The sequence below is a fragment of the Bos grunniens genome, chromosome 28 (genome assembly GCF_055505025.1).
Source record: "Bos grunniens cultivar Pamir isolate PY7600 chromosome 28, Bosgru_T2T1.0, whole genome shotgun sequence".
NCBI classification, from domain to species: domain Eukaryota; kingdom Metazoa; phylum Chordata; class Mammalia; order Artiodactyla; family Bovidae; genus Bos; species Bos grunniens.
This window is the reverse complement of record NC_141192.1, coordinates 4,658,535-4,678,544: the sequence shown is the minus strand read 5'-3', so window position 1 is coordinate 4,678,544 and position 20,010 is coordinate 4,658,535. Positions and strand designations below refer to the sequence as shown.

The 20,010-nt window shown below is 39.7% G+C and overlaps 1 protein-coding gene across 7 annotated transcripts in view; it reads left to right on the top strand.

Annotated features, from left to right (window-relative positions):
- Positions 1 to 20,010, top strand: part of BMPR1A (bone morphogenetic protein receptor type 1A) — a 143,038-nt gene that overhangs the window by 80,670 nt on the left and 42,358 nt on the right. For all 7 annotated transcript variants that reach the window (XM_086381149.1, XM_086381150.1, XM_086381152.1 and 4 more), the window contains one exon: positions 2,434 to 2,548. The gene's annotated coding sequence lies outside the window, so the exon portion shown is untranslated. The remainder of the gene's footprint in view (positions 1 to 2,433; positions 2,549 to 20,010) is intronic.

The following is a 20,010-nucleotide window of genomic DNA, read 5'->3' as shown; positions in this document are numbered from 1 at the left end:
GATCTTTGAACTATCCCAGTGCTTTAAGATTTAACCACTTTGATAATTTTGAAGGGCTTCAAAACTGAGAGGGATGTGTTCATTTTGATGGCAAAAAAGAAAAAGATTTTTGTAAAGGCAATATGGGATCAAAATGAACTTTTCCTATGTTTGCAAATACTTATTAACTTTGAGGAAATACCTTTGTTCGCTCTGAATTAGAAAGTATTAGAATATATCCAGAAGGATTCGATTTTCATTTATTCTGAGTCATTAAGAAGTTCAAATGTGTTTTTAAAAGAATTACCTTTTCCTTAATCGATCTTCCAAACCTAAGAAACTTGAAAATTTCAGGCACAAAGTCTTTGGTGAAATTAATACTTAAAATTGTTCCGTGTTTGGTCTTGACTGGGTCCAGTCACTATTAAACACAGTTCATAGTGCTAAAAGCCTGTGGCACGTTGTCTTATAAATTGAGTGATTAAAGTCGATGCAAGCGTTCTGCCTGTGTGAATTCTGTTTCTGTGCCTGTACGGTATAGATCTCTGCTTAAAGGACTGTAATCGCCAAAGCTAGAAAAGGCTTTGCTTTTACTCACAGTTTCTAGTATATAAAGAGCGGCTTGCAGACCTGCATCATGAAGCGCATCCTGGCCTTTGGTTGTCTTTTATTTTCCTGTTAGGAGTAAAGTCAAATCTTGCGTGGTTTTCCTTAGCCGGTCTTAAATTCAGTCCTTGGAAACGCTTTTCTGAAGTTTATGATTTGTCATGTCTTTGTAGATGTGAGAGGATTGAGGGAAGATAGATCAGGGTCTTAGACTTTGCAGATGATATATTTGAAGAGTCTTTTTTGATTATGTATTTTCCTTTTTTAAATTATTTTTAGATTTAGCCTAAAGCTTGTAACTTTTTTTTTACACCAAGGAAAAAGTGTTGTAATAAGTAGTGCTATAATAAACAATGATTGGTAAGTGGTTTACCTGCTAATTTTATTATTATTTGATCCGTTGGAAATATCTGGTAGAACTAGAATCAGGCCATATATTTTTAGACATAGTCACTTTGATGGGACTTTAAAACTTTATGAGAATAGGTTAATTTGAGCTTTGTTTAATGTAATGATTTCCTCCCCTCTCTTCTTCCATATGCCCTTAGGGAAGAATTGGCAAAGAATGGCTTTAGAGGAAAATCTTTATGCCTTTTCTAAAGTGGAAACAATGCCTTTTTTTTTTTTACTATTATTGTTATAAGGTAAATTTTTTAAGACTATGATCATCTCAGAGAAGGTGGGGGGGAAATGCTAGATACCAGGTCTCCATTACTACCCTCCTTTGTTACTGTGAATGATAGTCTAAGTTTTGGTCATATGAGAACCCTGAAAAATATCAGGGACCTGGTGAGGTTATAGGTAACTCGTGCATTGGGAAGACTGTTAAAGGCTTCTAAATGCAGACAAAGCATTACTAATTGCTTTCAGGGTCGGTCTGTCTTTAGTTGGACCATGAAAGATTTAGCATGGCCCTATGGCAGCCTGTCTGCTGAGTGGAGACTGTTGTCTTTAAGAAAGGCTATCTGATATGCTGGGCCGTTTCAGGTTGCCCCAGTTTACATGAATTTAGTCATTATTGCCAAGACTACTAAACCTCAGTGTGACACAAATGGTACTTCTAAATGGACTTGAAGACAAAGGCGTTTTGACCTTGCAGTGGGACATGAGTAATGTTCATACAGCTTAAAATTTTTCTTTTTACAATAGGAAACAGAACACTGTGCTATTTGAAGTTTCAGTTAAAAGATACATTCAATGAAATTATTTTTGTGATCCCTAAATAAGCAGCACACCTGTCTTTAACTAAATTACAGGTTTTGATGGCTTCCTTCTTCTGTATTTATGAACGTTGTCTCTTAGAGCAGCAGGTCACTGATGACAGCAGTAACACTGGAAGCCTGTGCCCTGGACGCAGAGCCAGCAGCGCAGTCAACTCTTGGCCCTCGCTGTTCCTAATGTTCTAGGTTGAAGTCTGCCTGGAATTAAGACTGCTAACTGAGCCTTTGTGATAAAATTGAAATACTAGCTGGGTGATCAAATATATTTTTTCTCAAGTAGGAATCCTAATATTGTAGAGTTGTAAATTTTAGTGCTGCTTCTGATGTTCTTGTTTTTCAATTTGAAATGTGATTTTTTCCCCCCACAAAAGCTTATTAGGCTGATACAGAACTTCACATGTGAGTAATTTTTTCCACAGAACTGTTATGTTATAAAGTTGAAAATACTCAAAATTTAGAATGTCTTTGAGTAAAGGTTTGTAAAGTGATAGTTTCTAAAGTGCCATAGAACTTTACATTAAAAATGTATAGTTTTATGCATGATAAAATTTTATCATTTCTTCTACATGTGTTATTCTGATAAACAAACATTCTTTCAGTCTTAAATATATTCTTTTTTTCTAAACAGATTTATGAAAATATGCATCAGTTTAATACTGTCTTGGAATTCATGAGATGGAAGCATAGGTCAAAGCTGTTTGGAGAAAATTGGAAGTACAGTTTTATCTAGCCACATCTCTGAGGTAAGAAAAAGACTTAAGAATATAATTAATGTGAAATTTCTCATTTCTTAGCAATTAAAAATCATCCTATTTTATCACTGCAACTTTGTTATCTTCTTTATTCTTGAATCACCTTCCTTATGAGTTCTTAAGTAGTTACAGGATTTTATCTCTTTATAAATGTTGAACCTCTTCAGGAGTAAAAAGTATTTATTATTAATATAGCTTTCTTTATTCTAATTGGAGAAAATAAGCATTAAATGATGTATATAATTACTTCTTTCCTCTGACGATGACAAAACAGGTTAGAATAGAAGATTATATTAAAATGAATGTTTACATTATTCTGAAGCTTACACATATTTAGAATTTAGGATAAAATTGTTACTTTGAATAATAGATCTTTGGAGATAGAATTTATTGAAAGAAGTGGAAACTGCAGTAACATCAGGGACAGGGGAGAAGCCATTCTAAGATAATGTGGATAGAGAAATCAAGTTCATTGTTTTCAAATCCATAGAGACTCAGATTATCAATAAAAGGTTTAATCCTTTAGGAATCTGTATTAAAAACAAACAGAATACATATGTTTTACTTTTTCCTCTTTAAATAGTAGAGTTTGCTACTGTTTGCTAGTATACTTTGTCCTCTTTAAGTAGTAGGTTTTGCTCACTGCTTTGCTTCCTTGCAGTATTCATTCATCCTCCTGTCCCTTCTAAGCCGGTCTGTTTGCTCTTTTGAGGAATAGTCATGATGTTCTAACTGTCTTTTGTCTTTTGTTAGGTTTCGCTCTGTGATCACTGCGCTTGTTGCCATTTTTCCTTTCATGAAATACTGGTAGCTTCTGTAACCCTGAGCTTTTCTATTTCTACTTCTTTAATTACTCCTTCAAATTTTTTTTTCCTATTTTTGTTTGAAGAATAGTTGTCCTATTACTAAATAATGACCTTCCCTAAGATTCTTATCTCTGAAATTCTTTTTTTAATGTCTCTCCTGACTTCTTGATTTCAGCAGTTACCTCTAAAATGATCTCTCTCAGCCGCATATCTCTGCTATGACAGTATTCTAAGCTTCAGCACGTGTTTTCGACTGCTTGCTTCACGCATGGTGTTCCCACTTTGTTTTCGACTGCTTGCTGCACGCATGGTGTTCCCACTTTGTTTTCCACTGCTTGCTGCACGCATTCCCACTTTGTTTTCGACTGCTTGCTTCACGCATGGTGCTCCCACTTTGTTTTCGACTGCTTGCTGCACGCATGGTGCTCCCACTTTGTTTTCGACTGCTTGCTGCACGCATGGTGTTCCCACTTTTTGACTGCTTGCTGCACGCATGGTGCTCCCACTTTGTTTTCACTGCTTGCTGCACGCATGGTGCTCCCACTTTGTTTTCAACTGCTTGCTGCACGCATGGTGCTCCCACTTTGTTTTCGACTGCTTGCTGCACGCATGGTGTTCCCACTTTGTTTTCGACTGCTTGCTGCACGCATGGTGCTCCCACTTTGTTTTCGACTGCTTGCTGCACGCATGGTGCTCCCACTTTGTTTTCGACTGCTTGCTGCACGCATGGTGCTCCCACTTTGTTTTCGACTGCTTGCTGCACGCATGGTGCTCCCACTTTGTTTTCGACTGCTTGCTGCACGCATGGTGCTCCCACTTCTGTTACTAGACCTCTTTGTCACCTGTGCTCACAGCCTCAGTGCAGAATCGGATTCTTTATCTTTTCCTTGCTACTCTTAGTCAGAGATCAGGTCCTTTCAGCTTTACCTCTGTATCATGAATGTTTTCATCATCTCTCCTAATTCTCCCATCATCATCCACGTTTAAGTTCTTCAGCATTTCACCTGAAATATTGAAGGACTCCCCCACTTATTGTGTCTCCTCACTCTTTTTTTCCATCTACCGATTGCTACCAGCTTATGTTTTCTGAAAGGTATAATTGTGCCTGTACTGTCAGTGACTCGTAGTTAGCCTGTCAAAGTAAGGACAGATTCCTCTAATGAAGTCTCTCAACGGTATAGCATTAAGTGAAGCTTTGCTTACGTCCAGCCACTTCCTTCTCTCTCAAACACTTACCAAACACCTGTTCTGCACCAGGCATTAGGTGCTGAGAATACGAGATGTTCAGTAAAAATGAGTTCCTTACTTTACTCTCAAAGAATAATCTGTTTAGAGATGAGTACACAAAGTTAATACAGTTTGAAAAGTGTTGTGTGAGATTGGGAAAGTATGTTGGTGTCATCTAGAAGGGCTCCACCAGTATTGTTAGAGGAGAGAACTGTCATATTGGCTTCACATAGGAAATGGTGTTTGAGTGGAGTCTTAAAGGATGAGTAGAAGATTGCTGGGACTTCCCAGCAATCTTGGAAAAGAATTGCCTTACCAGTTGGCTCAGTGGTAAAGAATCCACCTGCTGTGATGTAGGAGATGCAGGTTTGATCCCTGGGTCAGGAAGATCCCATTGAGAAGGAAATGACAACCCATTCCAGTATTCTTACCTGGGGAATCCCATGGACAGGGGAAGCAGAGGAAGTAATTTTGTGTGATTTGAATTCAGGATATGAGAGAGGGTTTGAATGACAAAGCTGAAAGAGCTTGTTTGTGAAGAACTCTGGATGCCATGGTAGGGAGTTTAGACTTCATTTTGTGAGTAGTTGGCAGTCTCTAGAAAGTTTGAATCATAATTGTGTTTTGTAACAATTAATACGGGGATCAGCCCTGGGATTTCTTTGGAAGGAATGATGCTAAAGCTGAAACTTCAGTACTTTGGCCACCTCATGCGAAGAGTTGACTCATTGGAAAAGACTCTGATGCTGGGAGGGATTGAGGGCAAGAGGAGAAGGGGACGACAGAGGATGAGATGGCTGGATGGCATCACTGACTCGATGGACATGAGTCTCAGTGAACTCCGGGAGTTGGTGTTGGACAGAGAAGCCTGGCGTGCTGTGATTCATGGGGTCGCAAAGAGTCGGACACGACTGAGCGACTGATCTGATCTGATCTGATCTGATGTGAATGATAGTTTGGAAGGGGGAGCTACCAAAAGCCGAGAGACAATTAGGATACTCTTAATTGTTTCAGTCAAGAGGTAATGAGAATTTTAAGGTAGGGATCAACTTATCTGAAGTTGCAAAAACCTTTAAGTATTGATTATTCAGCAAATATTTAATTTTCTTCTTCATACCACTTTGCATATATGATACTCTTCAGCTGATGATTTTAAATTGACCCGTGTTTTTCCTCCTTCTGCTAATATTTTTTTCCAGGCTTGTTTTTCCCTATTCTTCTAGTTTAAGGCCCCAGAGCGTTAATTTTTGTTCTACAGAATATTGCTTTTTGGGGATTCCTGTTGATCTGTGTAACAACAGTCACAAAGAAGAAATCAAAAAATAAAGAACAAGGTCCTCACGTTAGAGGAATGCAGTGAGGACTCAGGGAGCTCGTAAGGTTGTGGGAGTCGCTAAGCTTGAGGTAATAGAATTCAGTCAGAGTGATGATAGTGGAAATAGAAAAGGAAAACTGGAGGAGGTATGTTGTGAAGGAAGAAGGGACACTGATTTGTGACTGGATGTTGAAAAGAGATAATGATGCCCACGTTTTTTATCTGGATAGCAGGGATAATAATGTTGGGCATAATGAAGAGCAAACAGAAGTAATTCTTTGAATCTGGTTGAATCCAAGTTTCCTAAGTTTAAAGAAACATTAACAGTGATGTTCTGCTGTATTGCTGGTCTCTTCATTTGTTTCAGATCAGATCCAAAGAAATCCCAGGGCTGATCTTCTTCAGAATGGACTGGTTGGATCTCCTTGCAGTCCAAGGGACTCTCAAGAGTCTTCTCCAACACCACAGTTCAAAAGCATCAATTCTTCAGCGCTCAGCTTTTTTCACAGTCCAACTCTCACATCCATACATGACCACAGGAAAAACCATAGCCTTGACTAGACGAACCTTTGTTGGCAAAGTAATGTCTCTGCTTTTGAATATGCTATCTAGGTTGGTCAAAACTTTCCTTCCAAGGAGTAAGCATCTTTCAATTTCATGGCTGCAGTCACCATCTGCAGTGATTTTGGAGCCCAGAAAAATAAAGTCTGACACTGTTTCCACTGTTTCCCCATCTATTTGCCATGAAGTGGTGGGACCGGATGCCATGATCTTCGTTTTCTGAATGTTGAGCTTTAAGCCAACTTTTTCACTCTCCACTTTCACTTTCATCAAGAGGCTTTTTAGCTCCTCTTCACTTTCTGCCATAAGGGTGGTATCATCTGCATATCTGAGGTTATTGATATTTTTCCCAGCAGTCTTGATTCCAGCTTGTGTTTCTTCCAGTCCAGCGTTTCTCATGATGTACTCTGCATATAAGTTAAATAAACAGGGTGACAATATACAGCCTTGACATATTCCTTTTCCTGTTTGGAACCAGTCTGTTGTTCCATGTCCAGTTCTAACTGTTGCTTCCTGACCTGCATACAGATTTCTCAAGAGGCAGGTCAGGTGGTCTGGTATTCCCATCTCTTCCAGAATTTTCCACAGTTTACTGTGATCCACACCATCAAAGACTTTGGCATAGTCAATAAAGCAGAAATAGATGTTTTTCTGGAACTCTCTTGCTTTTTCCATGATCCAGCGGATGTTGACAATTTGATCTCTGGTTCCTCTGCCTTTTCTAAAACCAGCTTGAACATCAGGAAGTTCACGGTTCACATATTGCTGAAGCCTGACTTGGAGAATTTTGAGCATTACTTTACTAGCGTGTGAGATGAGTGCAATTGTGCAGTAGTTTGAGCATTCTTTGGTGTTGCTTTTGCACATTGTTTTTCAAGCCTTAGCATACTGAAAAGGAGATACTATTTAAAAAAGAAAGTATTGCCTCTTTACAAGAGTAGTTTGAAGAGAGATAAATAGTATTCTGCACATGTTTATCTTCTGTTACACTTTAATGCTGTGTAAGATTTAGTAAAATATAAAAATGTTTGAAGTATTTCTGCAGGTCTAATTCTGACGCTGTTACTGAAAGATGGTATCTCATTTATTAGAATTTATTCCTAAATGAATGGAGACCTGTGAAGATACTCATTAAGCAGAACTTGATGGTTCCTTATTAATAAATAAATGTTAGTATGATTATATACTTAGAGAAATACCTTATAATGAGATAATGCTACCTCATAATAAATATTAAACTGACTAGTTTTAATGCTTTTATTAAAGTTCTTTTCAACTCTTAATTGATGGTTGATTTAGGACTTTGCAATATTCAAAATATTTCAACATGGTATATTGAAAATAAAGTTGTCAGTCTCAGTTGCCCAGTCTCTTCTTTTTTTTTTTTTTTTATCTTTAAATTTTAAAAAATGTACCAGTCATCTTTCATTGGCCATTAATTCTCAATTAGGATGTAAAAGGATTCAGCAGATACCAAGTTCCTCAAAGAGAGGTACAGGGCAAAGATGGTCATGGTAAAAAATTCAGAGTGCCCCCTTCACCCTGGTGCTCATCAGGAAATGCTCTGAGGGTTCTTTTGGAGGTAAAATCCTGCATCAGTGTCCAGTGTGGCAGCTCCTTGTCTTGGCATCTGTGAGTTTCTTCTTCACTGGCACAGCCAGCACCATCTTGGTGTCTTGGATGTTCACTGTCACCCAGTCTTCTCTAAAAGTTACGCTTAACTAGAAGCTGCCTATTCTGATTTTCAGCGTTAGCCTTTCCTCTGTTACCTGAATTCCCTTTAAATGCACTGTATTTTTTTAGGCCCATTCCAAAATTTTGGGTTCTGGCTGTAGGGACCTGTTGTTCAGAGACAAACTAGTAGATGTGAAGGACAGTTGTTTCTGTCCTGTGGACCGATAACAAAGGGACCGACAAATTGTCACCCATTCCTTGAAGCTCTGGGAGGCGTCCTCAGGGCTTCTAAGCCCTCCCAACTGCAAGGTCTGTCAGCAGTGTGGCAGGTGCCAATTGCTTGTAGGTCTGCTAGAGATTTATTGTTTAGATGGAGCAGCCTTTAGAGGCCCTGCATTGCACAAAGCGGTTGCCATTCCCAGCTTGGAATTGAGGTTCATCCTTCCTATTGGTCTCTCCTTGGACTCCATTGAAAATGTTTTCCCACACCTACTGTTTTCTTTAGAGAAACCTACAACTCATAGTCTCAGAAACGTCCCACAGGCCTTGCCCTCAGGCTCTTTGGTTATTGTGCTCCTCCTGAAAGGGAGACAGAGACAGTTTCTTCTCATTCTCTTCAGTTCAGACTGCCTCCTCATAATGAAGACACCTTTGTTCTTTGCTTAGTTTAAGTTTGGCTTATATTCTCCTTGCACACTTACCTGATCATTCTCCAGTTTGGATGCTTTTAGGTTCAGGTAGTGGTTTGTATTCCTGCAGCTGCATATGGTATTGTGGGAAGAGCCTGCCACAAGATTTCCAGTCGCGTCTTTTTATGGTGGCTCAGAGTGTGAAGAATCTGCCTGCCTGCAATGTGAGAGACCTGGGTTTGACCCCTGGATCAGGAAGATCCCCTGGAGAAGTGAATGGCTACCCGCTCTAGTATATTCCCTTTTGTTCCCCTCCCATTCTAGTATTCTTGCCTGGAGAATTCCATGGACAGAGGATCCTGGTGAGACAAGGTCCATGGGGTTGCAAAGAGTCAGACATGACTGACTAACACTTTCACTGTCATAGTGACATTTCAATTCCTGGCTTTATCCTCCATCCTAATACTTCTCTTCTGTTCCACTGTTTTATATTTTTAATGGTTTATAAGGTAATTTCCAATCTAGGTTTCTCAGATAGAAATTCTAGTTTAACTTCTGAGTTCATCTACTTCCTTCCTTTCCTCCCTCTTTTCCACTTTCCCATCTATTTTTTTGTGATTAAGTGTCAGAGTAGGTCTAATTATCTCTTTTCAGAACAGTTTTAAAAAATTTTTAAAAGATCACATAAATGAGACCTGCATAAGCTCTTACATGCAGTTCTGAATAGAGTGCACCAAAGCCTAAGGCCCTCGTCACTGTCCTCGTCCCATTCCCTCCTTACCACGCTCCCCTCCACCCAGCTGGCATCTCACTGACCTTTACGTTACCATCAGGCTGTTGACTTTTAGGATATATTTTTATGAGATTGTACATAATGAGAATACTTGCCTAAAGTCCGTGTAAGGATTAAATGAATTAGTACATGTCAAGTATGTATGACATGTTAGATTTCTTACTTGATAGTATAAAAACAGTATTGTAAGAAAAAGTAAACTTAGAGCAAAGATAGTTCAAAATATGAAATAAACCAGAAATATTGGGAAAAGGGGGGCTTTTGAGTATACTGAGGTTCCCCGTTTCGTGACTTGAATCTAAATTTCTTCTCTGTACCATGTAGAAATAACCAGAAGATGATGATACGGGGAGCAAAGTTCCTGAGCTAGTACTTAGGATTGTTGGCTTTAGTAGCTGGCAATAGGTTTGGAGATGCATTGGTACATGTCAGTATACTTATAAAGAACTTCGAGAGTTTATTATGTGATTTTATAGTTGATTTAACTCCCCAATTATGTTTCCCTTAAGATACTAATATTTTTATTCCTTTCATTCACTTATTGAACACTTACTGTTTTGCTCAGTAACGTGCTAGAAAGTAGAGATTACAAGTGCTGCAAGATAAGTCAAAAAACATCTCCTGATGAAATAAGTGTTATGAGAGGAGGGACCATGTCTTTTGATTTACTGTTGTATAATCGGTGTGAAGCAAGTACCAAATAATTAATAAAACTTCATGAATGAGTGTTTGTTGAGAGCTGTGGTGCAGCTCTGCTGCATGCTCTGGGTGCCCTAGTGCAGATAGGCCGGCTCACTCACCTGATACACAGGAGTCAGGACTGCTTACGCAGAGGGGAGTAGAACAGGTCTGAAGAGTGAACCGTAGTTAACCTGGTGGGAAACGAAGGAAGGAACAAAAAGAATGCGCAAGGGAGTCTGAAAGGGATGCCTGTAAACATAGAGGTTTCAGTGACTTCACTAGAGTTGGATCATTGTCAGGGTATGAGAAGTGAGGGGGAGGATGGCGTTAGAAAGCCTGGCAGAGGCCAGATCATAACAGTTCTTATGTCTTGGTAATTTCATTCTATGAAATGAGAATATTCATAGATTTTTTTTTAAAGCAGAGACCATGACAAGGTCATTTAGTTTTAAAAGTTGTAAATTGAAATGTTAGTCACTCAGTCATGTCTGACTCTGTTTGACCCCATGGACTACAGCCCGCTAGGCTCCTCTGTCCATGGAATTCTCCAGGCCAGAATACTAGAGTGGGTTGCCATTCCCTTCTCCAGGGAATCTGACCGACCCAGGGATTGAACCCAGGTCTCCCGCATTGCAGGCAGACTCTTTACCGACTGAGCCACCAGGGAAGCCCTTTTTAAAGGTTAGGTCTGGTTTAGAAGTTAGCATTCTATTAAGTTACATTCTCTAGGCTGTACAGTTCAAATGATCATAGCCAGATTATTTGTCAGCCAATACCTTTCAGTTAAAACTGCATGACAAACAGGACATACAGACACACATCTGGAAACTTAAAAGCCTACCTCTATAAGTCCCACAGGTCAAAGCTGAAACCGTAACGCAAGTCAGAAAACACCTGGGCCTAAAGAGTAAAGAGAATCAGGGCATATCAAGCTCGTGTGGCATGCTGAAGCTTGCATTCAGCTCCGCTCAGTTCAGTCACTCAGTCGTGTTCGACTGTGTGGAACCCCATGGACTGCAGCACACCAGGCCTCCCTGTCCATCACCAGCTCCTGGAGTTCACTCAGACTCATGTCCATCGAGGTGGTAGTATCATCCAACCATCTCATCCTCTGACGTCCCCTTCTCCTCCTGCCTTCAGTCTTTCCCACCATCAGGGTCTTTTCAGATGAGTCAGTTCTTCACATCAGGTGGCCAAAGTATTGGAGTTTCAGTTTCAGCATCAGTCCTTCCAGTGAATATTCTGGACTGATTTCCTTTAGGATTGACTGGTTTAATCTTGCAGTCCAAGGGACTCTCAAGAGTCTTCTCCAAAACCACAGTTCAAAAGCATCAGTTCTTTGGCACTCAGCTTTCTTTATAGTCCAACTCTTACATCCATACATGACTACTGGAAAAACCATAGCTTTGACTAGACGGACCTTCAGCCACTGTTTCCCCATCTATTTGCCGTGAAGTGATGGGACCAGATGCCATGATCTTAGTTCTCTGAATGTTGAGCTTTAAGCCAACTTTTTCACTCTACTCTTTTCACTTTCATCAAGAGATTCTTTAGTTCTTCTTTGCTTTCTGCCATAAGGGTGGTGTCATCTGCATATCTGAGGTTATTGATATTTCTTCCGGCAATCTTGATTCCAGCTTGTGCTTCATCCAGCCTGGCATTTCTCATGATGTGCTCTGCATATAAGTTAAATAAGCAAGGTCACAATATACAGCCTTGACGTACTCTTTTCCCAATTTGGAACCAGTCTGTTGTTCCATGTCCAATTCTAACTATTGCTTCCTGACTGGCATACAGATTTCTCAAGAGGCAGATCAGGTGGTCTGGTATTCCCATCTCTTTAGGAATTTTCTGCAGTTTGTTGTGATCCACACAAAGGCTTTAGCATAGTCAATAAAGCAGAAGTAGATGTATTAAAAGATGAGAACATTAATAAAGTAAGCCCCTAATTTAAACTAGGAAAAGAACGGCAATATAAACTGAAGTGAAGCGAAGTGAAGTAGATAATAAAGATAAAAGCTAACACTTGTTGAACATTTGTTACATGGATGTGCCTTACAAGGATTATCTCGTTTATAACAACACTGTGGGGTGTAGGCACTATTATTATTCCCACTTTACAGATGAGAAAACTGAGGGCTTCTAGCTAATGAGTGATAGAAGTGGGTTTGAAATTAATGGGGAAAAGACTTTTATGATACGATAGAATTAACATAGCTAAAAGTTGGTTTCTTGAAAAGACTAATAAAATGGACAAACCATTTGAATGACAGATCAAGAAAAACCCAGGAAGCACAAGTAGTATTGGGAATGGAAAGGAGGACCTACCTTCAAATATAAAAGAGATTTTTTAAAAATAAGTGATACCTTGAATAGCTTTAGGCCTAAACATTTTACAATATTTCTTTTTTTCATTTTACAATTTAAATAAAACAACAGTTTAAAAAATGTTACTTAATAAAATTGATTGTGGCTAAACAAGAAACCTAGATATTTCTTTTATTATTAGAGAATTTTAATTTGTAGTGAAAGATCTGCCTCCTCCCATACACTCACTGATAAGCCCATGGCTCCGATAATTTTAAAGGTGAGTTGTATCAAACTATTCATGTAGTAGAAATGTCCAGATTTACACAGACTATTTAAGAGAATAGCAAAATAAGGTTCTCAGCTTATTCTATGTGAGTAGTATAACCTTGATACTAAAAGTAGGCATGGATAATATGAGAAAATAATTACAGGTCAGTCTTTCTTAGGAACATGGATATAAAACCTAACAAAATGTTAGCAAAACAAATCCAGTGGTGTTATTGAAACATGATCATGTCTAAAATCCTGCAATACAATTCTGATACTGCCTACCTGCTGTTATGTGTTGGACTACACAGATTTAAGGGCACAGTCCCCAACAAAACTGTGCTCGCTTGAGATGCCAGTCACAAGTTTGGGTGTCCCCAGGCTACTCACACTTCTGACTAACTGGCTGCAAATCCAGGAGGATCCCGTGACCACCCTCCCACCCCCAACCCCGGCCCTGCAATTTGACAGTTCATTTATATGACTCACAGAACTTAGTATTATAAAGATACAAATTGGGACCAGCCAAATGAAAGAGACACACAAAGTGAGTTTGGGGAGGGTTCCAGATGTGGAGCTCACATGCCCGTTTCCCCTGGAATCAGGGTATGTCATCCTGACTGTGTGTCAATAGGTCACTAGCCAGGAAGGTTATCTGAGCCACGGTGTGCTGTTCTTATCGAAGTTTCATTAGATAGCCATGATTGAACAATTGGCCACATGATTGAACTCAATCTTTAGCCCTATCCAAACTCCCTGAAGATTGGACTGGCTCAAAGCCCGAACCCTCTAATCATATCACTGGTCATTTTGGTGACCAGCCCCCGTCCTGAGTCATTCATTAGCATAAACTCAAGTGTGATCCATGAGGCTTGTAAATAACCAAGACAGTCCTGTTACCTAGGAACCAGGCACACAGACCAGACAATTATTATTTAATAATGACAAAACAGAGTTTGTCCCAGAAATCCAAGAATGTTAGTGTGTTAATTATTATTGCTGCATAACAGTTCATCCTAAAACCTAGAGACTTGAGGTAATGAAAGCTTAAATTAACTGACAGGAATTCAGGAGCAATTTACTGGGTGGTTTTGGTTCAGGATATTTTGTGAAACTGTAGTTATGTCAGCAGGGGCTGCTTTCATCTGAAAGCTTGACTGGAGGAGAATCCACTTCAAAGATGGCACCTTCTCTTGGCAGTAGGCAGGAGCCTCTGTTCCTCACTGCATGAGCCTCTCTACAGATTCTTTGAATATCTTTGCACAATGACATCTGGCTTTCCCCAGAATAAATGGTCCAAGAAGGAGAGCAAGGAGAGAGCTGCATTGCCTTTCGAGACTTAGTCTCAGAAGTCATGCTATGTCACTTTGACTTTATTCTGTTTGTTAGTAGGGAGTCACTCAGTCCAGCCCACTTTAGAAGTAATTAGATTCCATCTCTTGAAAAGAGGAATATGAATGAAGTTGGGAATCCCAGAACTACCATAGATGGGTTACTCTTTAAGAGAGCTCTTAATATGGATTATTGCTAATTAATTTATGCATTAGCACATTGAAGGAGGAAGCCACTGTGATAATGTCATTGGGTGGAGAAAAAACTCTTGATGAAATTCAGCCCCATTTATGATGAAAACTCTTAGCAAATAAAGAATAAAAGGGGACTGTAATGTGAGAAAGAATATGATTAAATTTATGATTAATTTAGGAAGAATGGATATACATGATCTTGAGGTTTTCTGTGTATCATGTGGTGTATTTTTCCATGTGTTAAGTTTATTCTCCATCCTTCAGCAGTATTTTTAAATTGTTCTTAAATGCCATTTGGAAGTACAAAATGGAAAAGTACAAAATCCCGAGGGGACTACCAAAATCTCTACCTGACTGCCATTAGACCCAGAATCCCACTTCAAGAAATCTGTCCGTCAGAATTATTTACCCAGACAACAATAACCAAAGCATCTATTCCGGTTTATTTATTGCAGCGTTTATTGTATCAGAACATGGGGACAGCCTAAATGTCCATCAGCGTGAGAAGGGTTAAGTACAGCTGTAAAATATTCAAAAAGTGGAACACTGTGCAACAGTGAAAGTGAATTAAAAAGAACTGTGTGTGGCTGTGATGGGAACCACAATGTTGAGTGAAAAATAAGCAAAATATTAAAATACACACATAGTCATGGAATGATTCAATTTTTATACATCTATAGCAAATTTAACAGTATGTAAAACAGTATTGCTTGGGATATATACCACGTAAAATAAAGATATATAAAGACAGCACGGTTAGATGCCACAGTCAGAATAACGGTTCCCTCAGTTCCGGAGAAAGCGTGCAGTCTCAGTGATCCTTGCCCCGCTTTAGTCAGCGCCTGGATAATTCTTAGGTGATGTCTTTAAGGCACGATATTCAGTGAGTGTAGTTCATAGACTCATAGGATATGAGAGATAGAAGTCTTCATGGTATTAGGTATTTTAATAAGTGAATTTAATAAAATGGTTATTTTATTTCAGATGAGGAAACTAAGGTCTACAGAGGGAAGTGAGTTGTCCAGGATCAACTCACCAATTAGACAGAATTTGCAACTGCATCCTAGGTCTCCTGACTCTAAGACTATGTTCCTTACAGTCCTTTCTTTAATAAAAGTGTAAGTTGATAAGTAGTTAAACTAGATATCTTAGAGCTGAAAGAAAGATACTAGAAGGGAAAAAAGGGACATTAATGTCAAGTCTGCCACAGAACTCCTTTGTAAAAACATTCTAAACTAGCACATTTTAACCTAAAAAATGTTCTGACAGTGTAAAGAAAAGGGAGATGTTTCATCTAAAAGGCGGAAAACCTCCTAGATTTCCAAGCGTTTTGCAATAATACGCCCAAATTTGTAATCTTGAGTGTTGTTTCTTAGACCTATAGGTTTGCAAGGTTTCGTTTCCTATAGTTTGTGGTTCATGCTTGTCAGGGAAGAACTGTTAGCAACCTGATTTTAACACCTTCTAGTCTTATTCGAGGCCTTTGGTGAGTTTCAATTTAATATAAATATTACCTTTGAACTCTTCCTCTGTCTGCTGTAAGTGCAGATCGTGTCTCTGCAGTTGAGTGTAGACGATGCTTTGAAGTCCCCTTCATCAGACCACATTGTTTGTTCCCAAAAAAGGACTGTATTTTCTTTTTGTCTGTGGTTATTTCCACAATTATTTAACTTGCTAAAACTATTGGGTATTGTCAGATTATAACCCAAGCCATTGTTTGCCTTAAGCAATATTTTAGATCTTGGAAAACAGTGTTTACTTAAACACGTCTTTCTTAAGACCTTTTAATTTGTATCTTAAACTTGAGTATATCCACCGAAAACAGTGGGAAAAAATTGTGTTGTTTTTTTTTTTTTACTGGATCTTGACACAAGTCAGGACTCAAAGTGAACCAAAGGAAGTGGTGTGGTTTTTGTATCATTTCAATTGTGTTGAGATAAGGAAATGGAATAGTTTATCCACAGCGAAGCCCTTATGGGAAAGTCTGGTTTGTATATGAAAGTAAAAGGAATTGGCATAACGTTTTAATTCCTTTTGTTGTATTCAGTCATTCCCTCAGCAAATATTTATTTAGTACCAACTATGTGCCAAGCACTGTTCTAGTTGCTAGAAATACACAGTGAAAAAGTAGAATTATACCCCTGCCCTTACAGAGTGTACATTCTGGAGCAGGTGGCAGGCAATGAAACAAATAATAAATTATATATTAAATTACAGGGTGACAAGTGCTAGAGAGAAAAATATCAGGGATGGAGTATGGGAATGCCAGGGCTGCAGATGGCATTACAGTTTTAAATAGGATGAGCAGGAGCACTAAATAAGAAAGGGATGTTGAGTAAGCACTTAGAAGAGGTCAGGTAGCAAGTCATACAGGTAGATGTCTTGGGGAGGAATGTAATAGGAAGAGGACCTTGCTAGTGCAAAGCAGGACGTGTTTGAAGAACCAGGAGGCCCTTGCTGCTGAGGTAGAGGAGTTGGAGTCTTACTGGCCATTGTAGACGTCAGCTTTTACTCTTGAGTAAGTTGGGAAACCATTGGGAGGTATGAAAATATGCTTTCTGTCACCACTTTGGCTGCCGTGTTGAGAATATACTGTGCATGGATACGGGTTGAAGCAGGGAGTCCAGTTCTAGGAGGCTTTTTCGGTAATCTAGGCAAAAGGTGTTAGCGGCATGGACCAGAGAGATAACAGTGGATGTCATGAGGAGTGCATAGATTCTTGATATATTTTGAAGGAAGAGCCAACGGGATTTGTTGACCTCATGGATTGTGGAGTATGAGAAGGAAGAAGGGAGTTGTTAAGAATGACTCCAAGGTTTTAGGTCTGGGAAAGTAGGAGTAGAGAAGCTGTTGTTGGGAAAGACTGAGGGTCTAGCAGACTTGGGGGATAAAAGGAGAAAGACCAGAGCAATAAATTATAAGCTGCAAATTATATTAAGTACATTTTTACGCTGTTTGAGCTATCTCTTGAAAGTAATTCTACCTTGTACCAGTCTCTCTCTTTTTGGCATATGTGTTATCCAGTATCTTTTCTACTGACCTAACTCAGAATATTCAAGTATACTTTCTCCTTTAATCTTCTGTTATAACAGAAGAACTGACTCTCTCTGACCTAGAAAATAGAGAGAATTTATTGGCTGTTAACTGAAAAGTCCCTGAGTAATTCAGACATCAGGCAGAGTTGCTTAGGCAGCTCATTGGTAGCTCCGAGGACCTGGCTGCTTTCAGTCTCCTGGCTCTACGTCTGGTTTCCCTTCAGGTCCCGACGCTCTGCCAGGAGCTGCAGTTTTCTTATTCATATTCAATCTGAAAGAAAGACTTTGTCTCTACAGGCCCCCTTAGACACCATGTAAGAACAGTTTACCACTGAACTTTTCATTGTGGCATAGAAGATAGAAGATGCTAATTGGCTTGGCCTAGGATGGGGCCTCTACTCCTGGAGCTTCAGGGAAACCCTATATACACGGCATTTTTGAAAGCTGTAGGTAGAAAAAAAAGTGGAGGAAAACGCTTGATTTTTAAATTCCTTTTGCATTGTACAGTCTCTTTGGTTAGCACAGCAAGAATATGATTGTTTTGGTAAAGAGGTCGAATGAGAAGAAAAAAAAGTAGAGCAAAAATAAAGTTGCATTCAGACATTAGTTTAAGATAATTTTGCTTCTAAGAGGCTTAAAACTATTGCTTTTTGAACATCTAGAACCCCAGAGGAGCCTTCAGATAACGGTGGAATCTGGGAAATTCCCTGGCAGTCCAGCAGTTGGAATTCTGCACTTGTCACTACCTAGGGCAGGCTCAGTCCCTGGTCAGGGAACCAAAACCCCGCGAGCCTCGCAGGGCTGCCGTGCTCCCCCCAGCCAAGAAAAAGCAATCTGACCGGCCGTTCTAGTAGAATAGGTGTTTCTCAGCAAGGAGACCCTGCTGGCCTCTGGCTGGGACAGTCCTCTGCTCTGAGGGACTTTCCTCGCTCAGGGCGCTGCGTTTTCCGCTTTGGCCTCTGGTTACCATGTGTCCTGTCGTGCCCTAGTTACTGGTCCAACCAAAGTCACCTGTGTATTTCCAGGTTTTCGTAGGGAGGTACAAAATTGAAAAAACTTGTGACTTTCTGGAAAGGTGTTTCGTATGGAGAGCGTAAATACAGATATACTTTGATTTGGTTTCCTGAGTGAGATACGGGTTTGCTCTTTGTTATTCTTGAAGTTCTGCTTTCATTTTTTTTCTCCCTAGTTCTAGAGATTAGATATATTCTCCTTAAAATTTGATTTAGCATTTGAATTAAACTTTTTTGGCCACAGGGTTTTACTACGTTAATTACAAAAGTTTTAAAATTAAATGTAATGTTGCTAAGGAGAAGAGAAATCTGTTTTGATAGCCAAATTCAAGCATTTTGACGTGGGTCACATGGGTTAGAATAGAAGGACCAACCAGTCTTGAACAAATTTCTAACTTTAATAGGTAAAAATTATTTGTGGTCAGAAAAATGAAATGCACTGAGTCTAGAAGAACTCATTCCTAAAGTCAGAATATCTTAGAATACTCTCTGAATATCTGTTAAAGCTCACTTTATAAGCACTTAGGAAATGTTAGACATCTTTGATGAAATAAATGTATATAAAAATATTGATGTGGTATGTGTGGATATAGTCAGTCACTTGCTCTCTGAGATCTGTTTTCTGAAAATAGTTGTATCAATCAGGGCCCAGTCAAGAATGTTGAAACCACATTGGTTATTTTAACAGAGAATTTGGTGTAAGGAATTAACTACACAGGTACTGGAGGATTGAAAAGCCAAAGAAACATTGGAATTAAAACAGAAATACTAATTGTGGGAAACAAATACACCCCTAAAGGTTGAGGTTTCAGAACCTAAAAGCTTGGAGAAAAACTGCCCTTGTGGAGCCCTGACCCGGTCCTCTATGAAGGGAGCTCAGAGCCCAGCTGTGCTGGCCCCAAGAACCTGCTCTGGGGTCTTGAAGCACTGGCGCTCGGACCCTGGTGTGTGGGCATATCTGGATCTGAACAGGGCCCACAAGGCTGGTTCTGGGAGTATAGAAGGAAGCTGAAAACTGAATCTGCTGCTGCAGCCACGGCAGAGGATGTCGTTCAGGTAACTGACCGGAACAACAAACAAAATCAGGAAGATGGAAGTTCCTTCTTCCTTCCTGCAGCCTTCTCTAGTTCCCATTGGAGCCAGCTGGTAAAAGACTTGTTGTCAGGTAAAAAACTTGTCCCAGGTCAGCACAGCAGTGGTTAGGTTGTTTGGTCGTTTCTTTTTTTGGAGTGGGCGGGGGGTGGGGGGGTGTTATTTTGTTGTCGCTGAAAAGCAGCAGTGTAAGGAGCGCAGTGTAGTTTTTTTTTTTTTCCTCAGTATCTATCTCTCTTGACTGAGTGGAATTTGGGCCTTCTCAGCAGCAGACTTGCCACTTACTGGTTTTGTGAACTTGAGCAAGTGTCTTAGTTTTGCTGAGCGTCACTCTCTTCTGTGATGATGAAATAAAATCTTACGTGTGTCGATCTTACACGGCTCAGTAGAAAATCGCTCCCTGTTTCCCTTTGGATGTGCTTGTGCTCAGTCGCTCAGTCGTGACCGACTCTTTGCAACCCTGTGGCCTGTAGCCCGCCAGGCTCCAGGCTCCTTTGTCCATGGGGATTCTCCAGGCAAGAATC